We start from the raw sequence: 20859 nt of genomic DNA on the forward strand, positions 1-20859 counted from the left end.
GTATTGAAATAACTGTTGAGTTGAACTGTTGACATCTAAGTTCAATATCCCTCCCACTCTTGAGACACTATCTCTCTACATATGTGTGTATTTCATAATTTATATACCAGCCAAATATATATATTTCATAAGTGTTTGGCTAGTGTAAAATTTATGAAACTATATCCCACAGGCAAAATATATAACAACATCTCAAAATGTTATGAAGAAATGGGATAGATCATAGATCTGGCTCAAACTGAATAACTCCTTATCTGACCCAAGCTATTGCAGAGGATAAGCTAATGCTTAAAATTGAGAAGTCACTCATAAGTTCATTATCTTAACCAATGTAACAACAGTTGTGCATAATATAAGTAATGTAACAATAAAATAAGATTGGGTTTTAAACAATCATACCATAGTTTTCAGAGCCAAGTGAACATTGCCTGCAAAAATAAGTCCTCTTCTGAGGTACTTCAGTTATTTTAACATGGCTGTCATTGCTCAGAACATTTATATAACTTCTTTTGTTTGCAATTGACATCAACGTTGGAGAAAAGAAGATATACAATTGTCCAACAAGCACAAGAAAGAAAGCTCAACATCATCAGTCATAAGGGAAATGTAAAGCAAAACCACAATGAGATAGTTCTGCACATCCACTTGGATGGCTATTATTTAAAAGCTGGAAAGTAACAAGTGTTGGCAAGGATGTGGATAAATTGGAACCCTTGTATATTGCTGGTGGGAATGTAAAATGGAGCAGCCACGGTGGAAAACAGTTTGGCAGTTCCTCAAAAAGCTGAACGTAGTAATATGGAATGATCCAACAATTCCACTCGTAGGTATATACTTCAAAGCACTGAAAACAGGCTCTCAAACAAATACAAGTACACAAATGTTCATAGCAGTGCTATTTACAGTAGCTAATGGTGGAAAGAACCCAAATGTCCAGCAGTGGATGAATAGACAAAATGTGGTCTAATTATACAATGAAGTACAATTCACAGGAAAAAAGAAATGACATACCAATATGTCGCACAATGTGGATGAACCTTAAAAGCACTAAGTAAAAGAGGTGAGACACAAAACGTCATAGATTATATGATTTCATTTATATGAAATAACCAGAATAGGTAAATCCACAGAGACAGAAAGTTGACTGGTGTTTGTAAGGTGTTGGGGCGAGAAGGAAATAAGGAATGATTGCATAATGGATACAGAACTTTCTTAGGAACTAGACAGAGGTGCTGGTTGGAAAACACTGTGAATACCAATGAATTGTATACTTTAAAATGGTAAATTTTATGTTATATGAATTTTACCTCAATAAATAAATAAAAAAAAAGATGGGACCCTGGCCGGCTGGCTCAGTGGTAGAGCATCGGTCCAGCATGTGGAAGTCCTGGGTTTGATCCCCAACCAGGGCACACAGAAGAAGCTCCCATCTGCTTCTCCACCCTCCTCCTCTCCTTCCTCTCTGTCTCTCTTTTCCCTTCCTAGAGCCAAGGCTCCATTGGAGCAAAGTTGGCCTGGGCGCTGAGCAGGGCTCCATGGCCTCCTCCTCAGGCACTAGAATGGCTCTGGTTGCAGCAGAGCAACACTCCAGATGGACAGCGCATTGCCCCCTGGTGGGCGTGCTGGGTGCATCCGGGTCAGGCACAAGCGGGAGTCTGTCTCTCTGCCTCCCTGCTTCTCACTTCAGAAAAATACAAAAAAAAAAAGAGGGGAAAAGACTATTGAATTCTCCAAGACTACCTATATAATGGCATAGCATACTGCCTCGGGCTATGTGTCCAGGAAATATTTATGAACTTGAATGGGAGAAAATATTCATGCCCTGGTCAAGATCACTCTCGGCCAGTGGTCCCCAACCTATTTTGGGCCACAGATCGGTTTAATGTCAGAAAATATTTTCACGGACCGGCTTTTAGGGTGGGACGGATAAATGTATCATGTGACTGAGACAAGCGTCAAGAGTGAGTCTTAGACGGATGTAACAGAGGGAATCTGGTCATTTTTTAAAAATAAAACATTGTTCAGACTTAAATATAAATAAAACAGAAATAATGTAAGTTAATTTATTCTTTCTCTGCGGACTGGTATCAAATGGCCCATGGACCGGTACCAGTCCGTGGTCCGGGGGTTGGGGACCACTGCTCTAGGCCATTCAGCTGAATAAGACAGGTTATCAAACTGAGTCATGCCATCTTAGTTTTGAAAATAGTGATGTATAAATACAAAGCAAGGGGCTTCTGCCAGAAACTCACATTTCCCTCTGCCTAGCAAACGTGAACCTGTTCTTGAAACACTTCGGTCAAATGCCACTTCCTTTTGCAGCTTCCCCTACTTTGCCAGGCAGAACTTCCCTTCTGGGCCCCCCAGCTTGTGCTGTTCACGGTTATCTAAGCACCTCCAGTTCTACAAGGTCTCTGTCTCCCCACCACAGTATCAGCTCAAAAGAAAGCAATGGCTCTAATTTATTGACGCACACTTAGCAAGAAGACCCATGCTGGCAGATAGAAGTCTTTACAAATGTTTGTCGAATGACAGAGTGAATCAAGTAATGAATGATTGAATAAATAACGTTTTGGTCTGGCTTGCAAACTGGCTGCAAGGGGAATTCTATGGTTGTTTTGAGCAATACCTAAGTTTTGAGATAAATGTATACGCGTCCAATGTGACTCTTGGAAAAAACTCCCTAGATGTTGAAATTCTAATGTCTTTGCTAAAATCCATCTCATCCCTCTTCAGTGGGCACGCCTTATACATTCTCCCTGGGGCGATTAGTGTGCACAGCATAGCCAGGCAGATGCTACTCTGACCGAAGGTTCTCAGGATAAACATGTGCTAACTTGTTCTCTACAAGGGAAAACAACAAATCTTTGTCATTAAGGAAGAAATGTTTAAAAATTTTTGTAATCGAGCTGCCAAGGCAATTCTGCCAGACCTTTCTTATCTCCTGGGAACATCCTCTGACAACAATGCAGTTTTGTGCTAAATTTCAAACAAATCTGGGCCACAGGTTTGCCAGGGGTGGGTCGGTCTTGTAATTATGTGCCTTCATTCTGTCCTCACACAAAACAAGATGGAATTCTTAGCATTTTTCTTTGACCTTGAGGCACTATTAGAAACTTGAAACAGCATGAAACTTAATGGAGTCAAGTAGCTTGAAATAAGAAAAAATAGTGTTCATTTGAAACTACACCAAACTTATAAAAGATTTTTAAAAAGCTATGCTTAAAAATCCCCCAGGTTTTAAAACCTAGTCCCATTTACACAGTTAATCATTGAGATCAAATTCACATTACCTAAAACAGCACTAACAGCCCTGCTCAACCCCTCTGCTTCGCGGATCTTATCACTACCTGGTGTTTGATCATATATTTGTTTGTCTGTTTATTGTCTGTGTGAACTCCATGGTAGCAGGGGCTTGGTCTATTCTTATCACTGTCATACCCTGCATGGCTAGAAGGGTGCCTCAGATAGTAGGACTCAAATTCATCTTTGTTGAATGCATGTATCTTTCATCGAACTTATATGAAAAAAATTGTGATCATTAAAAGAAATAAGAAAAAAGTATTTGAAAGTAATCCAAAACCATAAGCTTCACTCAATCAGGTTTAACAACTGCAACATTCACACACTCACTAGCAGAACACGGACATGACAAACAGAAAGACATCAAACAGTGCCTGTGTCTCCTTGCGCATGGTGAAGTTAAAGTCAATATGTAGCACAGGCTTATTTAATTAGTTATCAACCATTATTTAAATGAACTGCCCAGGTAGCAGTTTAGTTTATATTCTGAATTGCCAAGTAAAACTTTGATATACCTCAAAATAAATGCAATTCTGGCACAGAACTGATCCTGTTCTTTTGCATGTATGTGTGACCATATCTTTAATGAGACAAATGATGCACCCATCAAATATTCATCACGGGAGCTCCCACCATGTTCCTTGACTCCTGCTTTATGATGATATTGTTTTCAGCTCTTGACTGTGTCTCCCTCTCATTTCTGCCATTGCTGTCAACTCTTGGATCCCATAACAAACTCAGCTCTGCCTCCCAGGTCAAGCCTTTTATACACTCTTGGTCTGGGTCCCTGGCCCAGCCCCTCTCAGGAGCACCTCACCTGATTCAGTGCATTCCTGGGTCCTACCGCTGGCCGGGAGCTCCTCTCAGTAGGTTGGAACACAACACTGCCACCCAGGCAGACACAAGGTGGACTTCAGCCATGTGAACACAACTACATGCTATGAAAATAAGCTACTTTCTACCACAACACAAAGTGAGTGTGCTATATTCCCAAATAGCTTATTTTACCCATACACCTCAAGTCTACTTTCAACATAGGAAGACAGGAGAAAATCCAGTTAAAATGTTTTCGTTGTGATAATATTGCATGTGAGTTAATCACTATGACAAAGTCTTGGTTATAAGAATTAACAGGAATGCTGTAGCTGGTTGGCTCAGTGGTAGACCTATGGCTGGCGTGTGGACGTCCTGGGTTTGATTCCTGGTCAGGGCACACAGGAGAATTGACCATCTGCTTCTCTACCCTCCCCTTTTCTCTCTCTCTCTCTCCCCCTCTCCCACAGCCATGGCTTCATTGGTTTGAGCAAGCTGGCCTCCCTAGTTCACTGAGGATGGCTCCGTGGCCTCTGCCTCAGGTGCTAAAAAAAGGGAAAAAAAATGGCCCCATTGCTAAGCAATGGAGCAACAGCCCCAAATAGGCAGAAAACTGCCCCCTAGTGGGCTTGCTGGGTGGATCCCGGTTGGGGTGCATGCATAATTCTGTCTTTCTGCCTCCCTTCCTCTCACTAAAATGAAAAACAACAACAAGATTTTACAGCTGGTTCTAACAAAAGAACAGTTTCAATAATAGCTTGTGTTGTGGGCAGGGTGGAGAGTGGGTGGGAGGCAGGTCCTTGAAACCACTCATTCCCAGTTACTGGGGTTGGCTCCCACGTCATGAACATTGGATGTGTACCCAGGATACAATGCGTCTCCCATTGTAAGGCAGTGTATATGCGAGCTTCCAGTTAAGAGGTTCAAACATAATTTATTGGCTTTTAAGCATTTCTAAAAGCAGTGCATGCTTATTGTAAAAAGCAAAACCAAAAAGACCTCAAACAAAATAGGAAAATATGAAGTAAAATATAAAAATGCCCGTCTCATTCCCTTAGGAATAAGAACTAACAGCGTGGGAGATACTCTTTTCAGATACTGCTTATGCACACACAAAATATTTTTATAAAAACAAAACCAAGTCTCTATGCCATAATCACATTAGCTTATTTTCAGCAGTGATTCAGAATTATTTCTCATCTGGGTATTATGACTAAAAGTTTTTCCCACCTCCGCATATTAAGAGCATGGGGATAATTTAAGCATATGATACAGTCGAGGTATTTTGAAAAGGAATTTTTCTCTCTAGAGAAGGTCATTGGAAATGTTCAAAGAAAATAAATAAAAACTATCACTAGACCTGAGTTGTTTTTCAGGGTGAAGGCTGATTGCTTTTTACTCCCCACTTCTGGCCAAGTGTCAGGTGTCTCAGGCCTGTGATATAATCAAATTCCCCTTGAGAAAAAAATTTTCTTTAGGTGTATGCTACTTTGTTCTTTTTGAGATATCACATTCAACACGCCAATTACTACATTGTTACATGTTCCATCTTCCTTTGCGAGGAATCCCTACAAAAACATGCATTTTAAAATTCTACATTTGGTTTAATGGCAAACAGAAAAAAAAATCATCAATACTCACAAGAACTATTGCTGAGGGCAAAAGGATTTTACCAGCATCCTCAAGATGACAGCAATATTTTGCAATTTTTGCATCCAACTGCATTTCCTTCAAATTAGCCGTTCCTCCTTAAACTTTAAAAAAAGTTACATAATGAGAATGTATAAATAGACCCTTGTGCTACATAGCGCATTGCGCAGCTTGGTAGCAACAGCGCAAGTGGTGAGTCAGCCAGCAAGAATTCAGTACCTACTGTGTGCCACGCACTGTGACAGGCCCTGAGGAAACCAAGGAGGAGATCACCTGGCCCTGGAGCAGTTCCTTGGCTGGTAGAGACAGAGGACATTAAGGACCGATGACAAGGCAATAGTATATGTGCCAGGCGAGCTCAGGGAGTGTATTTCACCCTGTGCTGGGGGGTGGAAGATGGCGAGGATTCCCAGGTGGTGACAGATAAACCACAAGTCCTGACAGACAAAGAGAAGCTCACCAGGTGAAGAACAGGGAAGGGACGGCGCGCTAGGAAAACCTGAAGCGCAGTGAGAAGCAAGACCGCTGTATCGGGGATGGGATGCGGCCTGGGTTGCTGGGGCCCGGGGCTATGTGACTGCAGGTGGGCGACAGTGCTGGTGGCAGGTGGGGGGCCAAGCAGACCAGAGCTTTGTGCAACACGCTGAATTTTATCTTGAGGGCAAGAGCAGGATTTTGAAGGTTTTGTCAAGAACGGAACTGCCACTTGGTCCAACTAAAAGTATCTAAAAACTTCGTGAACTTCAGCCTGCACACGTGAATCAGGAAAACTACTCAGGCCCTCCCTGGGTTCTGGGCCCTGTTTGCACAAAAGAATAACAGTCTCAATTATCTGGTTTCCCAGACCACAGAAGATAAGAAACAGCACGTGTAAATACGTATTTTTTTGTGTGTGGGTACCTAGATGAGAAAATAGATTAATAGTTGTTAACCAAAATTACTGTGAAATAATCATTGCAAACTATAGGTAAATCAAGTCACTTTAGACTTACACAGGGCTGTATGTTAATTATATCTCAATAAAACTGAAGGAAAAGAAAAAAGAATACAGCCAACGAAGAGGGAGGGATATGGAAGCTTCCAGAAGCAGGCACGCTGACAACAGCAGGAAAGGCAGCATGGAGGGTCTGAAGACAGGAGGTCAGAACGCAGGGGCCACAGCTGGCTGGGGGTGGGGCCCACGGCCATCTGTGAGGATTAATGACTTAATATTTGTAAAGGTTTAAAATTCACACAGGCACTGACCGAGTCTGCTGTTACGGTATAGGTCTTGCAGTGCCAACAATAACCGACCCAAAGCCAGGCCCGCGGAGGGGTCCCCGCCCCACTCCCGGAGCGCAGAAGGCTCAGCCGGGACCTGTAGCCTTCTCTTCTGACACCAAGTCTCCTTTCTTCGCTCTTTCCCACACTCTTCCACATGTTAGAGTATGTTCCATTTGAGAAGGCAGTAAAGTGTGTTCCATTTGAGAAGGCAGGCCAGTGAGACTCAATGTAATAAAGTGCTGCAGTTTAAGAATGATCCTTAGGCAAAACATGAATTAAAATAAAACGTGGCTGGTTGAAGGGTGAGTTTCCCTATAGCTGCTGGCAGCCGGGGTCCTGTGCTGTCACAGGCAGAGGCTGAACCATGGCAAGAGCTGGCTTCCACACCGAGGGGGCCTGTGGGACTTGGGAGCATCGGGATTCGTCCCCGGTCTCTTAAATTTTCTTGGTTGCCAGCTCACACCCCATCAAATAAGCCAGAATAAAGCCCGTGTCATCCTCCCAGTCTTCCGTCCACCTCTCTCATAAACTAGCATCTACCTTGGTCTCTTTCATTCGTCCAAATCCTTACGCAAGAGTCCGGTCCCTACTGGGGAACGAGATCTCTGCGCTCAAGCCCTGTGGGGAAATCCCAAGGACTGCCCTCATCTTCCTCCTCTTGTCATTTCCCTGGGGGGGGGGGGGGGTTTACGGGCCCTTCCTCTCCTCCCCACTTTCCAGGTAGACATGTGATTTTCACAGGCCCAGTCCCGGAATTAATGAGCCACTCCTGAAATTTCCAGCTGATTTCCAATCTGTCTTCACCTGGTTGCACCTCCTCATCCAGACAGCTTCGAGATAACAAGTGAGGGCAGTTGTGTTTTGTGGACACTGTGACCAAAGCCATTTGGCTGTCCTCCCCGGAGACAGCCCCGTAGCCAGGACAAATATAACCACATTTCCCTGAAAAACAATATTGCATGCAACCCTAAGGGTGAATTGTGTGTGGCTTTCCTTCTGCATAAAAGTCAATGGGAATCAGATTTGCCATGGCCGTGCCTCATGAGCTGGCAGAAGGCCAAGCCCAGACTGCGGCAGACGTGCTTTCCTGTGTCCACGCAGAATTTTCCATGTGCAGCTCAGCGGTGCACGAGGCGGCTCTCCGAAAATAAATAAGTAAATATGCTTCTTTGCCACAGTTTCATATCTGTAAAAGCGGAGCTGATTATTTGAAATGTTTACATAATTCACTGGAGAACTGTGAGAAATGAACTATATTTGTAAGCATTTTTGAAGATGAAAGGGATATTACTGAAGAATGTACAAGCATCTTAAAAAGAATCACAGAGTTCTAGTCTTGCATTTAAAACATAGTTTTGTGGGACTTGATTATGTTTTAAAATAACCCAGACGCCCAAGAGTACATTAGGAGTTTTTCCAGGTAAGGCTCCGAGACAAGCTTCCCTGGAACTGCTGGGGACAAAGCCCACGTCTGTTAGCATAAGAGACACCTTTGTTTACAGAATGTTAGCGTTGTGATAAAAACTGACACAAGCCAGGAAATTTAAAAGTTAAGGGTGGTGTTTCATTCTAAATGTACTCTACAGGGCTCCTCGTCTTCCCCAAAGTCTGGATTTTAAACACAAACTTGGCTTTAATTTTCAACTCTGCTTTTTTTCAATTAGAGTTCTAGTCACACAGTTATTTAAACAAATGTCTTTGAACTTCCGTAATTTAAAGAAGTGATCGTCAGGTTAATGAATGTAGTAAAATGCTTATTGTTTGAGCAAATGAGTTGACTTCCATTCTATACGTGGGTGCCATGATGACTAAAGTCTCCCAAAGGAAACTGAGGAAATTTTTACTCTTACACCATGCTGACAGTTCATAGGTCAAGACTGGCAAATTTCCCTTTTATCTCCTTGTTAAAAATGCCCTAAGTCAGTGGTTGGCAAACTCATTAGTCAACAGAGCCAAATATCAACAGTACAACAATTGAAATTTCTTTTGAGAGCCAAATTTTTTAAACTTAAACTATACAGGTAGGTACATTCCTTATCGAGGTAGCGCCCGCATTGGTATTTTGTGGAAGAGCCACACCAAAGGGGCCAAAGAGGCGCATGTGGCTCGCGAGCCGCAGTTTGCCGATCAGGGCCTTAAGTTAAGCTACTTATAGAAAATGAACGGTTGTCAAATTTCCATCACTAAGTAAATAACACCCAAGTATATAAAACGCAAACAGAGGCAAGCAACAGGCGAGAAATTAAAGGCAAGTTGAACAGATGAAGTTTTAAGCAAGTCTCAGTTCATGATGTGGACCCTAGAGAGTATCTCTCCAGAGTAAGTAAATGAAGAAATACAGACTTCACCACCATGTGCAGGCACCAGTCTCAATAAGAGATGCTTCTTCATTTACTGATCCATGCAAGAGTCCAGTAGGATATGTCAGAGCATTTTTGTAAATGGCCCAAGATCTTAGTGATTCTAAAAAATAATGTGCTTTCCTATGGGCAACAATCAAGTGTGAACACACAAGACTGTAGCAATCTGCTTTGTCCGAGCAGCTTTATTATATGTCCCTTAGATGGACAACAGGTCTCACCAGAAGTGTGCAATGAAATCACTAAGAAACATGAAAAAAATACAGGTACCTTTCCTCATGGGAGAGTCTGAATTCTATGATCTGGTGTGGGGCTGGGATGGTGATAGATATATAGACAGATAGAAAGATGGATGGATGGCCCTGGCCGGTTGGCTCAGCGGTAGAGCGTCGGCCTAGCGTGCGGAGGACCCGGGTTCGATTCCCGGCCAGGGCACACAGGAGAAGCGCCCATTTGCTTCTCCACCCCTCCGCCGCGCTTTCCTCTCTGTCTCTCTCTTCCCCTCCCGCAGCCGAGGCTCCATTGGAGCAAAGATGGCCCGGGCGCTGGGGATGGCTCTGTGGCCTCTGCCTCAGGCGCTAGAGTGGCTCTGGTCGCAACATGGTGACGCCCAGGATGGGCAGAGCATCGCCCCCTGGTGGGCAGAGCGTCGCCCCTGGTGGGCGTGCCGGGTGGATCCCGGTCGGGCGCATGCGGGAGTCTGTCTGACTGTCTCTCCCTGTTTCCAGCTTCAGAAAAATGAAAAAGAAAAAAAAAAAAAAAGAAAGATGGATGGATGGATGGATGCATGCATAGATGGCTGGCTGGCTGGCTATGGATGGACAGACAGATAGATAAAAGGAAATAATAGATAAATGATAGGTAGGTAGGTACACAGATAGATAGGGAGATTGATGGGTAAATAGATAGGTAGATAGACACATTTTAATTCCACAGCAATTCTGATGGGCTCCCCACCTCTTGTCTTAAATGGTATATGACCACATCATTCAACTGCCAATAAAAATTAATTCACAGTTTCTATGTAACTATTAGAGCACAATAAAAAAGATACACCTCAGGCTTTTATTTCAGCTAGTTTGTTTATCTGCCCTCTTAGGCCAGGCCCGGCTGCACTGGAGGACTAGCTCATGCAGAACGCAAGGCCCCGTCCTTGGGGAGCCTGTGGTCTAGCTGAGGAGGCCGACACCTAAAGCAGGATCATAATTCACTGCCAGGTGCTGACAGAGGGGTAGGAGAGCGCCGTTGGAGGAGAGCGCCATTGGGAGCTGGGGAAAGAGAGCACTGACTCTCTCTGGAGGAACTGCCGAAGGTTTCAGAGACGAGGGGGCATCGAGCTGGGTCTCGTTCAGTGTGGAGGATTTTCGAGGTGGCCCTGGGAGAGGCAGCCGGAGCCTTCCACGTTGAAAGGGTCAGCATGTTGAAATGATGCGTGTTTCTGGGCAGTATTGGGAAGTGCAGCGTGGCCAGACCACGTGCACAAAGGGGCCGCAAGGAGGAGCAGGTGGAGCAGGAAGGGCAGGGAGGGAGGAGGTGCATTGTGCAGGAGTGATGCTAAAGGCAAAACAAACAAACCAAAAACAGAATGAAGGTCCCCTCAAAGCCTCCTTTGTAATCCCTGTGGACTCCCCCAATACCGAATGCTTCATTTGTAAAAACATTTAGAGTTTTTAAAAACCCTCGGTCAATTACACTTTTTACAAATGATCCTTGTGACTGCATTAAATCAAATATTAAAAAAGATAGGTTATAGAAATGGGAAAAAAAAAAGAAAAAAGGAAAAAAAATGAAAATGAAAAGAAAGAAAAAAAGATGGATTATGTTCATGTTACTATTAAAAGGTGTATGTTGGGCCTAGTGTAAAAAAGCATCATTTACCAAAATACTCAGCAGAGCAAGATATCAAATCATAGTTATGCTTTAGTATTTAAAGCCACTGTCAGTTCAAAATAACCTGAAGCTCATTCTGAGGTGTGTGTGTGCGTGTGTGTGTGTTTGGAGGGGAAGCATAAGGTGGAACAGGACCTATTTCTCCATCACTAAAAAGCAGGCCGCCTGTGGTGAGTCACATGGATAAGCAAATATAGCATCCCTGTCAAATAGTGGCTCCAACCCCGCCACCTGGCACAGATACAGTTAGTGACGGTGAAGTCACAGCGGTGCTATTCGGGGTCTAATAATGTACGTGTTCTATTATAAACACTTGACCAGGGATGTTTACCATCTCCTATTAGTTTAAAAGCTTCACATGTTAAAGACTCACCAGAAAGTGTTTTTGCCACTGTAGTGAATCTTCACTCAATACTGAATTCGCGTGAGGGACGCGGGAGGAGGAAACGGCCATCCCGATGAGGAAGGAAGTAACTGAACCTCTCCATCACTGCCTTCCTTGATCCCGGCCACAGGCTCCGAAGGGATGGATGACAGGAGGTGTGGGTCAGTTCACTTTGCTCCTATTCTGCTCATTTGTTTTCAGCTTATTTCCTGGGAGGTCTCATTCAATGTCACAATCTCACCTTCCACCTGGAAGCAGCTAACTCTAAGCATAAATTCGCAGCTAGATGGGCCTTTATAGGGAGAAGGCGGGGAAGGGAGAGGGGAGTGGAGGAGGAGGGAGGGGCAGAGAAGTATAGGAACTGGGAGAGAAGCTGAATGTCTACTTGGTAGCTATATCTGAATATCTGTATCAGAGGCTCTCACCCCGCTGCCCATTAGAATATTCTGGGGAGTTTGTAAACCAATACCAATATCATGACCCCACTGCAGGGACTGATCTAATTTGTCCAAGGTGGTGCCAAGAGATTGGTACATTTTGAAAACTCTCCAGGTGAGTCTAACGGGTGGCCAAGGTGTGAACCAGCACTCTGACTCTTAGGAGGACATGGCAAGTGTCTAGGATGTGTGAGCTGCCCTCAAAAGGCTTCAAGTCTGGTTGCGAAGGAAATCCTCAAATAGACTCACTAAGCACAAACTGTGCTGTGAGTTCTGTCGGTGCCCTGGGAGAAAGCAAGGCTGCAGCCAGTCAGGAAGATAGGAAAAAGGGGTATGTGCCGGTCTGGTCCATGGAGCAGGGCTGGGTTTTCATTCAGCTCCCTCCCCATCCACACCGCCTCCTCCATTAAGAGCCATCGAGAGTGGATTTCATTCTCAAGAGCTTCCAATTCTTGCCTCTCTTCTGTCTGTTCTTCCCATGATTAGCCCTTGAAATCGACAGTCCCAGCATGTCGCACCTCTTCCTAAAACCTCAGCTCCCCGAGAGCTCTCTGAATGGAAGCCAAGCCCCAGTCAGTCCCTTCATGATTGGCCTGAGGCCCTTGCTCACAGAAAATGTACAGATGTTTCTGAAAGAGACACTGGACTCCATTTCTTCTCATCCACTTACTGATTTCTATCAAAGGATGTGCTCAGACATACAGAAGTGACATGATTATCTTTGACACTAACATTTAAAATGAATTTCTTTTTGGAAAATTGCTTTAATTAACAAAATGGCATAGTCAATTTAATTTTAAAACATATATTATGTGCCGACTCTCCATTTTCCATGGAATATGACAACATAAAAATTGCTGGGTTGAACTTTGCTAATGCCAAAAAAAGAGCTAGAATCCAGTTTATAAATCACCCACTTCTTTACTGAGTGAGTTCTATACTTAGCTTCAGTTTCCTCACATGTAACTCGGGGAAATAATATTTATTTACAAAGTAAAAGTGACTGCAAGAATTAACGCTGTAACATGTGGGTGTCTAGGACATAACAGGCATTCAAAAAAGAAAAAGTCAAGCTCCTTTTCTTTCAAGACATTTAATACTTAATTAAATATGATTTGCCTCTGTTATTTATGTTTGTGAGGCCTGACTTACACAACAGAACTTTGAAACAAACTTTCTACATATACAATTTCCTATCATCAATTTTTAATACTTCATGTGAAATGTGAGTTTGGATTTTAAAAATCTGCATAGTACTCTTTTTTTTTAAAGATTTTATTTATTCCTTTTGAGAGAGAGAAGAGAGAGAGAAGGGGGGAGGAGCAGGAAGCATCAACTCCCATATGTGCCTTGACCAGGAAAGCCCAGGGTTTTGAACCTGCGACCTCAGCATTCCAGGTGGACGCTTTATCCAGTGCGCCACCACAGGTCAGGCTCTGCATAGTACTCTTAATCTCACAGGTGTAACTGACTTCCAGTCATTCCCAAAGCAGGAATGACTAGCTCCCTTCCTCTCTTTCCGTTATCAGATGGTGATGCTAATGACCAATGAAATGCCCCAAAGGCTACAGACTCAAAGAGCAAGAAGAAAAATCTTGGGCATAGTGAACACAGATATTTAGCTCCTAAAAAATCAAGCTTTGATATTTATGCACATGAACAGTTAGCTAGTTCCCAAAAAGGGCTTCCTAGATATGGAAACAGGAAGTTGAGAAGGTTTCAAGACAGAAAAGAGTAAGGTGAAAATGGAGAGCAAAACTGAGAATAAATGAATTTTTACCGTGACCCCCAAATCTGAGTTATCCACCTTGTAACTGTGCATCCCCTGGAGAACCTGTGGTTGATCCGACCAGCAAATGCTGCATTCTAGGATCCATCTTGAGAATCTGCAGCACATATTAGCTGGAATTATATGTGTAATTATATTACACAGGCAAGGAATTATATGCTAATTCTATTAGCATGTTATAAAACCTGTTTTACATAGTTAAACTCAGCCATTTCTCAAACTGCCTGAACACTAAATTTTTTATATGTGTGTATGGGCGTGTGCACACATGTGTGCATGCCTGAGTGTGTGTGTATATCAGAAGGAATTAATTAAGATATTATGGAATTATTATGCAATGGCATATAATTTAGAAAATGTTGGATTATAGATTTCTCTTCTCTGACATTAAAATGTATTCTTGTTTGCTCTCTATATCTGTTCTAGTTCCAAGATTGGTTCTTGATCCAAGCAAGCCATTGCACAAGAGTTCCTATTTTATCTTATCAATAGAGAAAAATCTGAATTGATTTTGCCATTAGACAGATGAGTGGTTGCAAAGAAAGACAAAACTCAGAACTAACTCCAGCCTGACCAGGCGGTGGCACAGTGGATAGAGCGTCGGACTGGGATGTGGAGGACCCAGGTTTGAGAACCTGAGGTTACCAGCTTGAGTGTGGGCTCATCTGGTTTGAGCAAAGTTCACCAGCTTGGACCCAAGGTCACTGGCTTGAGCAAGGGGTTACTCGGTCTGCTGAAGGTCCATGGTCAAGGCACATATGAGAAAGCAATCAATGAACAACTAAGGTGTTGCAATGAAAAACTGATGATTGATGCTTCTCATTTCTCTCTGTTCCTGTCTGTCTGTCCCTATCTATCCCTCTCTCTGACTCTGTCTCTGAAAAAAAACAAAAAACAACTAACTCCAATTATCTGAAAAACAAAACAAAACTTTGTTTTAGAAACAAAGACTTTGTACTGCTTCAACACACTCTTAAACCAAGTCTGTTGGTTTATACTCAGGAGATCAAAGTTGCTCTACAATTAGAATAAAAATAACTAGAAAGTTCAGTGCCACTTTCAGAGTACTTTTGTTTTAACATGAACCTATGTTTTCTTTTGGCATTTTTTTTTTTTGTATTTTTCTGAAGTGAGAAGTGAGGAAGCAGAGAGACAGACTCCCACATGCACCCAACTGGGATCCACCCAGCATGCTCTGCCCATCTGAGGCTTTGCTCTGTTGTAACTGGAGACATTCTAGCACCTGAGGTGGAGGCCATGGAGCCATCCTCAGGACCTCGACCAACTTTGCTTCAATGGAGCTTTGGCTGCCGGAGGGGAAGAGAGATATAGAGAAAGAAGAGAGGGAAGGGTGGAGAAGCAGATGGACACTTCTCCAGTGTGCCCTGGCCAGGAATTGAACCAGGGATTTCCACACACTAGGCCAACGCTCTACCGCTGAGCCAACAGGCCAGGGCTGGCATTTTGTTTTAAAGGTATAGTGATTTCTATAATAATATTGCCATTTTGAAAACCAGTGTTCCTAAAAGCAGATTACTTACCAAATTTTAGTTTCTCCCTTAAGAAAAAAACAATGTGAATCTCAAGCGCTCAGAAATATATATACTTGATGAACCATAAAGTACTACAGTATCACAATGGGTTTCACAATAAATTCAACGGAAGATACTATAATTCCTTTTTTCATAGCTTTAAAAAATGGTCAATAGTAGCTATTTTTATAATATTAGGGACATTTCAGAGAATAAGAATAAATTTCAGTCCTGGCCGGTTGGCTCAGTGGCAGAGTATCGGCCCAGTATGTGGATGTCCCCAGTTTGATTCCTGGTTAGGGCACACAGGAGAAGAGCCTGTCTGCTTCTCCACCCCTCCCCTCTCTCTTCTATCTCTCTCTTTCTTTTCCCTTCCTGCAGCGATGGCTCTATTGGAGCAAGTTGGCCCCAGGAGCTGAGGATGGCTCCATGGCCTCTGCCTCAGGTGCTAAGAAGAGCTCAGTTGCTGAGCAATGGAGCAACACTCCAGATGGGCAGAGCATTACCCCCTAGTGGGATTGATGGGTGGATCATTGTTGGGGCATATGTGGGAGTCTGTCTCTGCCTCCCTTTCTCTCACTGAATAAAAAAATAAATTTGTTTTTTAGTAAAAAAAATCTGTTTTCAATTCTTATTAAGTTTATTTCACTGAATCAAGGCTGATAATCCCCCACCTAAGAAAGTATATGCAAGTACACACATAGAAATTTATTAATACATGCAAGTGTACACATATATATTCTGTATATATATGTATGTGTGTGTATGTGTGTGTATATATATATATATATATATGGCATCATTATATTATATATCTAAAAGGTCTTATGGCTAACATTATTATCATTGCTACTAAGACCAAAGTATCATGAAAATAGGGAATAGAGGAAAAAATTTAAATTGCACTAAGTACAGTTTTCAAACATAGCCAATGTCCTAGAAATCATTCATTTCTAAAGCAAATCAATTCACATAAAATGTCTACTCCATTAGGTAACCATCCTCCTGAATCACCATCTTCCGTTGTTCAGGAACTTCGCTAGGGCAGCCTGCGCTGCTGAAGTAGATTCTCCTATTGAATTTTGAACCAGTTTAAAATAAAATGTCTTGGTGCTTACATCTGCTTATATAACAGCCTGGCCTTTACCAAAATTACTTCACTGCTTAGGAGCATATTTCTCTGGGCCTGGTCTTATCTGCATCTGTGTTCCAACATTTTTTTTAAGAAGCATTGGAAAATCTCCGCTCTCTACACCGCCACCTGGGGGAGGGGGCAGGGAAGCATTAGTGGGGTGGGGTTTACCAAACTGAACCAAGAGCATATGTAAAACAGAAAAGCTTTTGAATTGTGGATAAAACACAGAACAAACAACCCCTGTAATAACTCCACGGTTAGTAAGGAGTTCCACTTGTGCACTTGTACCTGTGCCTCTGGCTGTGTGTGTGCATGTGCGTGTGTGTACACCTTTTAGTGAATTAAAAAGCCATCGTTGATCAGGTACTAAGGCTAGTGGGTAACAGAGAAGTGTTCCAAACCCAACAATTCCAAAATGAAGATCATCATCTTTCCCTTCAAACCCCTCCGTGCTCCATAGTACAAGACTATACTTTGATTCTTTAACTAGAAACCTCAGAGGTCTGCTTCAGCTGGTCTACAGTGTGTCGGTAAAGTCATGGTGCACTTTTGACCGGTCACAGGAAAGCAACAAAAGATGATAGAAATGTGAAATCTGCACCAAATAAAAGGAAAACCCTCCCAGTTTTTGTAGGATGATGTGGCAGCATGTGCGCATGAGCAGATGATGACATAACACCGTGTAATACAGCGGAGCAGCCCACGGCCATGCCAGTCGGGATGTGGACGGTACAGAGGAAAGTTCAGTGTGTTCTGTGGCTCACTAAATTCGAATCCGTGACCAAAGTGCAACCTGAATATCGGCGCGTTTATAACGAAGCGCCACCACATAGGAATAACATTACTCAGTGGGATAAGCAGTTGAAGGAAACCGGCAGTTTGGTGGAGAAACCCCGTTCTGGTAGGCCATCAGTCAGTGACGAGTCTGTAGAGGCTATACGGGATAGCTACCTAAGGAGCCCTAAAAAATCTGTGCATGAGCTCACATCGAACTGCACTGAATAGGTATGAAACTGGGAGAGTTTTCCTTTTATTTGGTGCAGATTTCACATTTCTATCGTCTTTTGTTGCTTTCTGTGACCGGTCAAAAGTGCACCATGACTTTACGGACACACTGTACTTCCCCCTGCCTCCTTTTCTATTCGTTGTGCTCACTGGTGCATATCCAATGCATCGCTCACCCCCCATTCCTATTGTGCCACCCACATCAATTTCCATTACACTCTCGGGACAGCCACCTGACTGCTCTCAGCTTATACCTGCTTACCTTTCCAAGCATCATCTCACTGCTAGAGCCGGCCTGCCAGAGCATGTCTTTGTTCATAATGCAACCCTGCTTCCATTTTTGGATGGTTCTTTAGTATTACTATATATTAGCCATTGTATCAAAAGCTTTATATATGTATCATCATATATTCTCTTCACAACAATCCTAAAATGGATACAATTGTTGTTGCCACTTATAGATGAGAAAATAAATGGCTTCGGAGCCTGTAGAGCTTGTTCGTGGTCACTGGGATGGCAGGTGGCAGAGCCAGTTTTCACTTCAGATTATTTAATGCTCTTGACCACACTAGTCTATTCTTCAAGGAGTTCATAGACTGTGAACTTCTCATATTCAGTGATTGCCCATCAAGGGTCAAAAGCCTTTAAGCCACCAGGACAGAATGTAAGGTGAGGATACAGTGGCTCTCAAAGATGTCACCTCCCCTCCCAAATGAATATGCCTCTTATGACCCACACACAGTGATAGAAAACATCTTGGTCTTGAGCAAGAAAAAATTTGCCCAACAAATGCTATAGAACTTGTGATAACAGTTAGCCCCTGCAGAAATATGGAATTACATTCCAAAACATTGGGTTTTCCTACATGTTAATCACATAGTCCTGATCAGCTCTGCCTCAGCATTACTTTCCACAGCTCGTCCATGAGGACACTTGATGAAGGCGAGGCGGAGAAACAGCAAAGAGATACAAACGCAGGGACAGAACAGCGTGGACCGCAGCTGTAGTCATAGTCTGGTCTGATAAAGGAACATCCGTATCAACTACAGAACTTAAAGACAAAACAGCCCCATCAAAAAAAAAAAAAAAGAAAAAAGAAAAGCTTAGATATTGCGAAAATGCCCCCACATATTCTACACGCACTGTTTGATAAATATTTTATCGTTATTCCAGGAAAAGCTTTTAAAGGAATACATAAGCCAGCAATTGAGAGGGAGGGATGTTCCTTCTCAGAGATGGGAGGAACGGCAGCTCCTGCCTGGTAAGGATGAGCTGGACAGAACCACACGGGCGTGCGGGCTGCACTGCGCTCACCGACACCGACACCGACACCGGAAGGACGGAGGCCGGGCCGCAGCTCTTCCTTATTTGTTAACAGAGAAGACACACAGTATCTTCTATGCAGCCTTCTGTGGGATTTGAATAAATCAGAGGCACTCAGCTACTGTGTACCCACTGTTGTGTTTGTGCCTAACAAGTATCCAAACCCCCGCTGGAAGAGAGAGCACGGCTCCTGGGAACGGATGGTCCAATCGCCAGCGCGGGCGCTCCGCTCTACCCAGCCAGCCTCTGAGCCTCCGCGCTCCAGTCCGCAACTCACTTCTGATTGGAAAGTATAGGCAGATATTCAACATCATTATTTTGTTTAAATTAAATTGGAGAAATTGCAGTATTCCAAGCTAATTGGGTTTCTTGGTAAAATGTTAAAAGAATTTTAAGCTTTTTTTTTTTTTTGCCACTTACCAGTACTATCTTAAATGCCTTCTTTATTCCTGATAGTCAATACAAGGTACTGAAATGTGTGTGTGTGTGTGTGTGTGTGTGTGTGTGTGTGTGTGTGTGTGTGTGTGTGAGATGTTCATAGTTCCCTGCTATAAGAGAGGCTGCTTCCGTCATCAAAAAATTACCAAGAAAAGTGATCACTGACAGCCAATGAACTATGATGAGAAAATTGTGATTTCTGAAATATTCAAATAATGTAATATAAAAGCCGGTTATTCTACTCAAAGGTATACACATCTACATTTGGGATTTCACCCCAAATTTGAAATGATATAAAAATTGCTGCTTTAATAGCCACACGACACAGTACATAAATATTCTTAAACATACCAGAAGCAGAAGTATTTTAATTAATAGCATCTAAAAGCATAAATATCAGTACAAATCCTGAAAACACTCATTCCCCCTAAGCTGTAGTAAGCCAAGAAGTAAATCTTAACCCTTTAAACCTACAAAACGGCTGTTATAGTAGTTTCATTCCTTTTCTTAAATGGCCTTTCAATAAATACATGAGTCAGTTAAGAAAGGCATTTCCTTGAATTAAAGTGATAATTCTGCCAGGACCTCAGTATAATTAATTATGGGTGGCAGAAGTTTTAAATGAGGCTAAATGAGGGATTTCAGTTTATTCATTTATTTTTTACTTACTCTACTGCTGTAATTAGAGGAGATGTGGGTTGATCTTGAAATTGTGCCTTGTCATGGAACATCATACCTACATGCTTTTATGACAAGCTCTATTGGCATATTAAATTAATGAACAAAAATGAGGGGTATAATGCTTATACATCAATCCAGCCTCCTCCTCCTTCACACACACACACACACCCTGTATATTAGTTTTGTTTCTATCACAACCCTGACATTTTTACCCCTAATATTGTACTGTTCCAATTCATTTCAATGTCTTTGATGTCAAAGACAAAATTATATTAGTCACAGGGTTTGGTTCCTAGTAACTTCTTTCACAAAAGAACTCAAAACACTTTGCCTTCAAAATTTCTGCTTGCCTATGCTACCTGAACCAAGGGCTGAAATAGCCACATTTCACAAAGAAATATGTGTTCCTGGAAACTGGTGGGCTTATTGTGTGGAATGTGTTGTAAATGATGCATCCTCTTTGCAGAGCTGACCCTGTCTCCTGGCTGCAGGTCTTCTCTCCAGCAAACTGCTACCAGCTGGGCATCTGAACTAATGAGTTTCAGGAGACAGAGAACCCATAACACGTTTGGGAGAATTCTGCATTTAGTGTCCCTCACACCAAGATGGAGAGCAACCCCATTGTGCACATCTTCTAAAAGTTTAATACAGCAAAGAAAAAAGAAAAAGTTCTACATGAGAACTAATTTTATGCTAATCATTTAATTGGCATTAGAATACCTCCACAGTCATGTTCATCTAGCTGTTAAGTAAAGATACTAAAAACAAATACATTTTTAAAAGGGACCTGATTAGCCACTAAGGTCTATACCCTGAAATTAAAATAGCAGAGGCTATTGAGACATCTCTCCCTTT

At 42.6% G+C, this 20859-nt stretch overlaps 1 protein-coding gene across 3 annotated transcripts in view; it reads right to left on the minus strand.

Annotated features, from left to right (window-relative positions):
• The window catches only part of PHACTR2 (phosphatase and actin regulator 2), a 245767-nt gene that overhangs the window by 148638 nt on the left and 76270 nt on the right, over positions 1–20859 (minus strand). The gene's annotated exons all lie outside the window — the stretch shown is intronic.

The sequence above is a fragment of the Saccopteryx leptura genome, chromosome 3 (genome assembly GCF_036850995.1).
Source record: "Saccopteryx leptura isolate mSacLep1 chromosome 3, mSacLep1_pri_phased_curated, whole genome shotgun sequence".
Lineage (NCBI taxonomy): Eukaryota > Metazoa > Chordata > Mammalia > Chiroptera > Emballonuridae > Saccopteryx > Saccopteryx leptura.